This window comes from Anas platyrhynchos, chromosome 7, assembly GCF_047663525.1.
Source record: "Anas platyrhynchos isolate ZD024472 breed Pekin duck chromosome 7, IASCAAS_PekinDuck_T2T, whole genome shotgun sequence".
Classification (NCBI taxonomy): Eukaryota; Metazoa; Chordata; class Aves; order Anseriformes; family Anatidae; genus Anas; species Anas platyrhynchos.
In genome coordinates this window covers 12,432,344-12,439,489 of record NC_092593.1, presented here as the reverse complement: position 1 = coordinate 12,439,489, position 7,146 = coordinate 12,432,344, and the positions used below count along the sequence as shown (strand labels likewise).

Genomic DNA, 7,146 nt, shown 5'->3' with positions numbered 1-7,146 from the left:
TGGATTAAAGCAAACAAACAACAACAAAATAAAATAAATAAAACAAGAACAAAACAAACAAACAAACATCAGGAAGATACCAAATGATCTTGAAAAACACCAGAATTAACATTGTGATTTCTGGCACAGAAGACTCAAGGGTAAGTCCATCAGTGGCAATCTAAATTTCCAAAGTAAAACAGACCCAGGAACAACAAAATTTGATAGCAATGACTCAAACCAGGGACAACATCTGTAAGCGCTGCTTTATTTGCACAATTTGAATTACTGCTTAATGTCAACAGCTAATTTCTAATCCAGATAACATAAATGGAAATACATATGGAAATACAACTATCAGAAAAGTAGAACAAATGTACTAGGTGTCTGTCTGCTGCAGAAGACTAATGAATACTCAATTCTTACAAAAGGCTGTTACTGAAATGAGCATGTCCTTGTGACTCAGCAGCTTGCAGAATGTCTGGTTTGTATTGAATCAGGCAAGCTATCTATGTGATCTGCAAAGGAAAGAGAAAATGTTAAGCCAGAAGCCTGTAGCTATGTTATCATCTCTCTTGCTGATTCATGGCATACCTTGGATAACTTTGCAAAGTTATGTTCTTAAATATGGACAAAAAAAATCTTAGAAACATACAGATTCAGTGAATGATTAAAATGGTTCTTGTATAATGACATTAGTGCCAGATACCTGATCATGATCACTTATGACCAACATGGTGATAAGTGTTAACAGTAAAACAACTAAATGAATCATGCTGACGTGTTGCCCTGCTTCTGTACTGATCTCAAAGTGATGCTGTCACACATCACTGAATTACAAAAAAAACAGAACAAAACACAATGCACTCATACATCAGTCAAATATTGTGACACAAACTGGAACAAGTCATCGAATTGAAAGCTAACATCAATCATGAGGACTTTCATTCTGGCCACTGTAGATACAAAAGAAAAACCAATCAACCAATCAAAAAAAAAAAACAAACAAACAAACAAAAAAAAAAACATGATTTGTCTCAAAATCCAGTTGCAATAATATTTTTGTTTGTTTGTTTTGCTGGCTTTTAAAATAGTTTTAATCCTTTTTAATCCTAATCATTATTTATAGAGAGGTTTACATATTTCCAATACGTGCTCATTGATCACCTGCTTCCCTCAAATAATAATATAAAAATAATAGTACTAAAGGTGTATAAATAAAAATACATGTATAAGTAAAAAAAAATCTCCACAACCAAACCCCCAGTTTAAGAACACTCTGTTGTCTTTGAAAGAATTTTAGAACTTAGCTGTTCACCAAAATACAAGTTCTAGTCATTGTTATGGCATAACCATTATTGCACTAAGAGAATAAATTATACAATGATGAGGATTAAGATGTTATGCTTACACTTTGCAGGAAGACTCCAGAAGAATCTTTGAAAAGATTCAAGCAGATTTTTGCCTGAGGATCTGTTGCATGGCTCTGAGAATGATTTTCAAGTCTTACCTCACAGGTGGCCTACAGACATAAGTTTAACAGAATCCATACATCAAACCATCATCTAGTCAAATTATTTAGTAAATTGTGAATAAAAGAGAGCAAACTTTCATGCAATTAAGAGATAGCTCTTTAACCTGAGAAACAGACGAATTCATCACAGGTAATTATTATATCTAATAATCTGCTAATAATACCAATCTGTAAACTGTGGGAAATCAGATAGAAACATACAAAAAAGAAGCATGAAAATCCAGATAGATGAGTATTAATTCAGATCATTGTGGTACAACTATGCAACAGAGAAGATAATAGAGGGCAACAGTGCTAGGAGGGCTTAAATGACAAAAGCAATAATCATGAAACTTTCCAGCAATATGAATGCATTTGTCATGGAAAAATGCTGGGGAGATTACAAAACAGAAGGGTGAAAAAAGAGACTTACAGGAAGTGCTGGTGTTTACAAAAGGCTGAACATAACAGGGGGAATGGAATCAGTTACTTGGAATGAGAGCAGTAGGGATTAAGTTAGCAGTAAGTTTGATAGATGTGTCAGTGGGGCTTTGATCAAACATGAACTGAAAGTCAGTAATAGCCAGATTTTAACATTCCTGCTGGTTAAATAGTACTCAGATGCAAGAATAACTCACTGCAGTCAAAGACACTGCACATACAATACATATGGCCAACATTAATGGACTGTTCTTAAGGGCAGTCTGAACCCATGTGCAGCCTGAATACTTTCACTGTAGCTTGCTGGCAAAGCAGCCACAATGGGGTAATACAAAGAAACAAGACCTCTTCTCACCCATTCTGTTTGTACCCTTCCATCTTTCCCATCTCTGAAAAGAAAGCACAGGTCCTTTGCTCAGCTGGAACTGGCCTTGGACTACTAAAATACTGTGTTGGTGGCAATGCTGATTAGGTACTCTGCCTGGTTCTTGCTCTTCACCCAGGGGAAACAGGATGCAAAGGGTGTTTTTCAAGTCAAAGTATACGAAGCTGTTTACAGTCATGTCTGTTTTTTTTGGTTTTGTTTTCTTTTCTTTTTTTTTGATTAAATTTGTGGTTCATTCCTAGATTAGGAGATACATCAAATTAAAGTGTAATTCTGTGTGCATACACATAAGGAAAACACATTTTAATTGAAAGCTAAACAAACACTACATTTCTAGTGTGAATGAAGTTCTACAGGCATCATAACTGCCTGCTTTTGTCCCTCAGTAACTTCAATGCATCTTAGCCCCTTTCCACTGTACATCCATATTAGTTTTTCCTATGGCTTTGCACTCTTGGAGTTACCTTACCTACAGTTGTAAGCAGTGAAGTTCCTAAGGTACAGAGTCCCCTGTATCAGTGCCCGTCTCTGTTCTTATGTGCAGTAGTATGCCGGGGTGATTCATGAGCCTTAAAGGAGAAGCTTTGATATGCTAATCTTGCAGTATGCATGTGAGTGAGATCAGAAACACATCCATGCAAAATTACTGTTAAATAGCCATGCTGACAGAAACAGGCCCAGAGTATAGGCACTTCCACTTGTGCAGCAAATAGATCCATCCTCTTTTAAATGTGTTTGCATCCCAATTTCATCTTTTTTTTTTTTTTTTTAAATCCTTGTGACTGTTGAGATTTTTGTCAATCATAACAAAAATGTTCTCTTTCTACCTGTCAATAAAATGTATTTTCATCCTTCTTGGGGCAAAATATTATTTTCCTTTAAGGACATCAGCAAGAAAAAGAAAAGACAATCCTACAAATCATCCTAAATGTGCAGGCTCATCTCAGGGACTCACTGCATGGAAATCGTTGAAGGTCACCACAGGATTAATATGTATGGATTAAAATAGATAATAGCAATGTGAAAATGGATGGAGATACGTAGACATGGGCAGAGAGAGAGAGGGAAAGGATGAAGCTTTTACTTGTTTTTCCCTTTGAGGAAAAAAGAAGCGTATATGATGCATAACATGTATTATTATTATTATTATAGAAAGGACATAAAATTTGTTAGTTTTAGGTTAAACTGCTGTTGTGGGTTAACCCCAATAGACAGCTAAGCACCACACAGATTCTTGCTCACTCCCCTAAGGTAGGATGGAGGAGAGAATTGGAAGGGTAAAAGGGAAAAAACTCATGGGTTGAGATAAAGACAGTTTAATAAGTAAAGCAAAAGCTGTGTGCACAAATGAAGTGTGATAAGGAAATCATGCACTGCTTCTAATCAGCAGGCAGATGTTCAGCTATGGTGTGCATGTAATTGCTTTCAGCACAAGTGTCTGGGGGTGGTGATGGGGTCCAGTCCATCCTTATCTCCTCTTTGGAATCTGCAGTGTTCTCCAAAAATGTGGCTGAAGTTAAGGGTCTCCCAATATCACTGTTGTGAAAGGGCTGTGAAAACAGCCAATGCCCCAGAGGTGTGCTTGGTGGCCCTGCAGAGAAGGCCATTGTGCAAGTTCAACACTCATCTGGCATCAAAAAACACACACCAAAGCCGAGCTTTTAGATTTGAATTCATACAAAACCAGTCTCCTTTAGCTGACCCCATATTCCTAGAGCCAGTTGCTAGATCCAGGACTTTTCTGATGAAATAAATTAAATGGAGCAAATTGCTTCAAACCTATTGCCATTTAACAGAAGAGCAGACCAGTAAGCCCTAGCTTATATGATGTCACCCCAAAATTACATGTGATTGCTCCTCATTCAGAGAGGGATTAATGTATGATGAAGTGAACAGCTGACTGGGTTTCTATCCATTTCGGCCTGTTTTGTTACTGTAAGATTTTGAATTAATCACATTTTTCTAAAAAGGTATGACACATCATTGACTTCTAAAATAAAACCCAGACTGCTTTAATCTAAGTGCTTCTTTGTAAGCACCCCATTATCTAGGAAAATAGATATTCTTCAAATCTCTAATTTGCAAAGACATTTTAATTCCTAAAACTCGTGATTATCCACATTTCTTTCTCTATAAACACAGAACAGGCTTAGATTATAACTGCTACTGTGCTGATAAGTCCCAGCTCAAATGAGGATGCTGCTGATTCATAGTGAGAACTAATCTCTGCTACATCACAGACAAGAGGCAGGTGAACTATATAGGGATCATAAGCCATCCTCCCATAACAACAGCAGCTGAATGGGAATACAGTTGATGTCAGCATGACAAGACAGCTGGACCTTATTCCCCATGATAAATCCCAGTTTTGCAGTTGTTGATATCAAAGGGGTCAGCTAGAACACAGGAAAAAACAGCCTGTTTGGGCATACAGGAAAGGCACAACAATGAATCTGACTGGAAAAGAGTGAAGATCATTTCCTTCTGTGAGGAAGACAAGTTCCATGATAAGGATTTGTCTGTTATCAACATGTCTATACCTGAGACTTGTACCTCTTTGCCAAAATTTCAGTGTAATGCATTAAAGACATCTTTGCCACCTTCTCAGTCACAGGCCTCCAGGTCTATGACAAGGTCATAAAAAAAAAATAAATAAAATTCCTCTCAAAGTTCAGGTTTGCTTTGGTTTGTTAATAACTTTTTTCCTTAACAGTGAGACACCAATCTATATTTGTGTGCCTTCTTGGTTGGATTATTGACATTTTCTTGTTTAGTTTAAATTATGTAACCAACCTGCATTCAAGCTTTTACTCATTCCAAATTTTCCTGTTGCCACGTTTCCCCCGTTTTCCATGCATTGTACTGAATTCTATTAAACACTCCATTGATTTTAAAATCCTTACTTTAGCATTTAACAGTTTATGTTCTCTTGCTTGATATGTTTCAGCAGAATTTAGGTCAGAGGTTGGACTCGATGATCTTGAGGTCTCTTCCAACCTAGAGATTCTGTGATTCTGTGATTCTGTAATTATAAGATCATAAATTAAACTTTTTTATTTTCCCTCTCTTCAGTTCAGTCCAAAGTCTTTTACTGTCTAGCCAAAATCCCTTTAATTTTTATACCTAAACCTCAGAAATCCTACCCAAAAGATGCCAAGGAAATGGAATCCATATTATGTACAAAATGGATTTTATTTTCAAATACAGGTTCTGATATATCAGCCTTGTAGCAATGGAAGCTGTCCCAGTAGATCAATAGAGGTTGAGTTTTCTACTAAAATAGCTGCCCAAATTCCTGCAGCATTTCACATTTAGTGCTATTTAACCAGATCTCAATATTAATAAATCGCCAATTATTTTTTCTTCATTAAGTTCAAAAGACAGGTCCTTTTGCAACATTTCCACAAAGCAACGGATTTCATGTATTTATAAGCATGGGAAATCATGTGCTTCATGTCCCACAATGCTCCCAGTTCCTCTTCCATTTTGTGCTTCAAACATGCACAACAGGTTGGATGCCCCTCCTCTGTAGAGCTCTTCAACGTAGCACACTCCTCACTCATGGCTGTAAAGGGTAATTGTTTGGCTTTCTCCTATGGTTTTATCTATGTGATATGATCTGTCACTCTCCCATTTCCCTTTCCCTCCCATTAGCTGAGAGCAATGGTTGGGGTCTCACATGTTTTGAGAGAATTCTGAGTGCATTCAGCATGCAGCCTGTGCAGGCTGGGGTAGTGCCCCAGATCTGCAGAGACAAAAATGCGTTGGAGATGTGTCCAAGGAAGATTAAAACCAGGAGAGTGATTACGAGAACAGTTATGTTTCTGTTACTTGCTAGTGCCAATGACCTGTGTCACACTGAAGTTATTGGTGTGATGTATAAAGAAAAATCAATTGATTATAAGATAAGTATGGAAGTATATATGGATTGGAAATTAATATTAAGAGAATAATTCTTAATGCAGAAAAAAAATAATAGCCTAAACATGTAACAGCTAGAAAGAAACGCTTAGAAAAAAACAACCAGTTGTCTCAAGAATCTGTGTGTGAAATTAACAACAGGATAAGGAAATAATAGCAATGATATTGAGACATGGTTTCCATTTTATAAATACAGACTATGGATATTTGCTTAAAACAGGCTTCAGATGTGCACAGATGTGAGGAAAAATTATGAGAAAGATAATGAATAATGTGTTAAAATGCTATTCTGAAGTATATAAAGAATGTGTGAGGAAGAGGGAGGAGAGGAATGAAAACATAATGGAACAATTTTACAAACTCTTAGGTCCAGGTCAGGAGGGATTTCAGCAAGAGTCAAAAACCTATCAGAGATTATGAGAACTGTGGAAAGAAAAGACTCAAGAGATGCTACTTTTCCAAAGGTATATGTGTCACATGACGCTGCCACTGTTGCCATAATAAGGGGTATGAATAATCTCATAATAAATAAATTATTGAGACAAATTAAGAGCCATCACATGCACCACATACCCACAACAGTTAGACATCCAACATTTTTTTTAAAATAAATAAAAATAAATAAAAAGATGAGGAAGGTACAAGAAGGAAGAAAGGGAGAGAATTATAATTTTGGTCTAATAAAAAAATGAAAAGTCTGATTTTGTTTCTAGATATTTAAATAGAGAAAGAAACCACAAACAGTAATAATTGACTTAATGAAAAACAACACAACAACAAAAAACAGTCATCAAATTAACTGCAGTATTTCAAAGTAAAGCAAGAAGAAATGTATTTGAAAAATGTTCAAATGAAACTGCAATTGCTAAATATCATGTTTGTTTTTCCAATCAAAATATTTTTGGCC

At 36.2% G+C, this 7,146-nt stretch overlaps 1 long non-coding RNA gene across 1 annotated transcript; it reads right to left on the bottom strand.

The window, feature by feature from the left end:
* Nucleotides 1-230: 230 nt before the first annotated feature.
* Nucleotides 231-1,507, bottom strand: LOC140002885 (uncharacterized). The gene is made up of 2 exons (XR_011810501.1): nucleotides 1,391-1,507; nucleotides 231-497 (listed from the first exon to the last, which is right to left on the bottom strand). It is a non-coding gene; the product is annotated as an uncharacterized lncRNA (long non-coding RNA).
* Nucleotides 1,508-7,146: the final 5,639 nt, after the last annotated feature.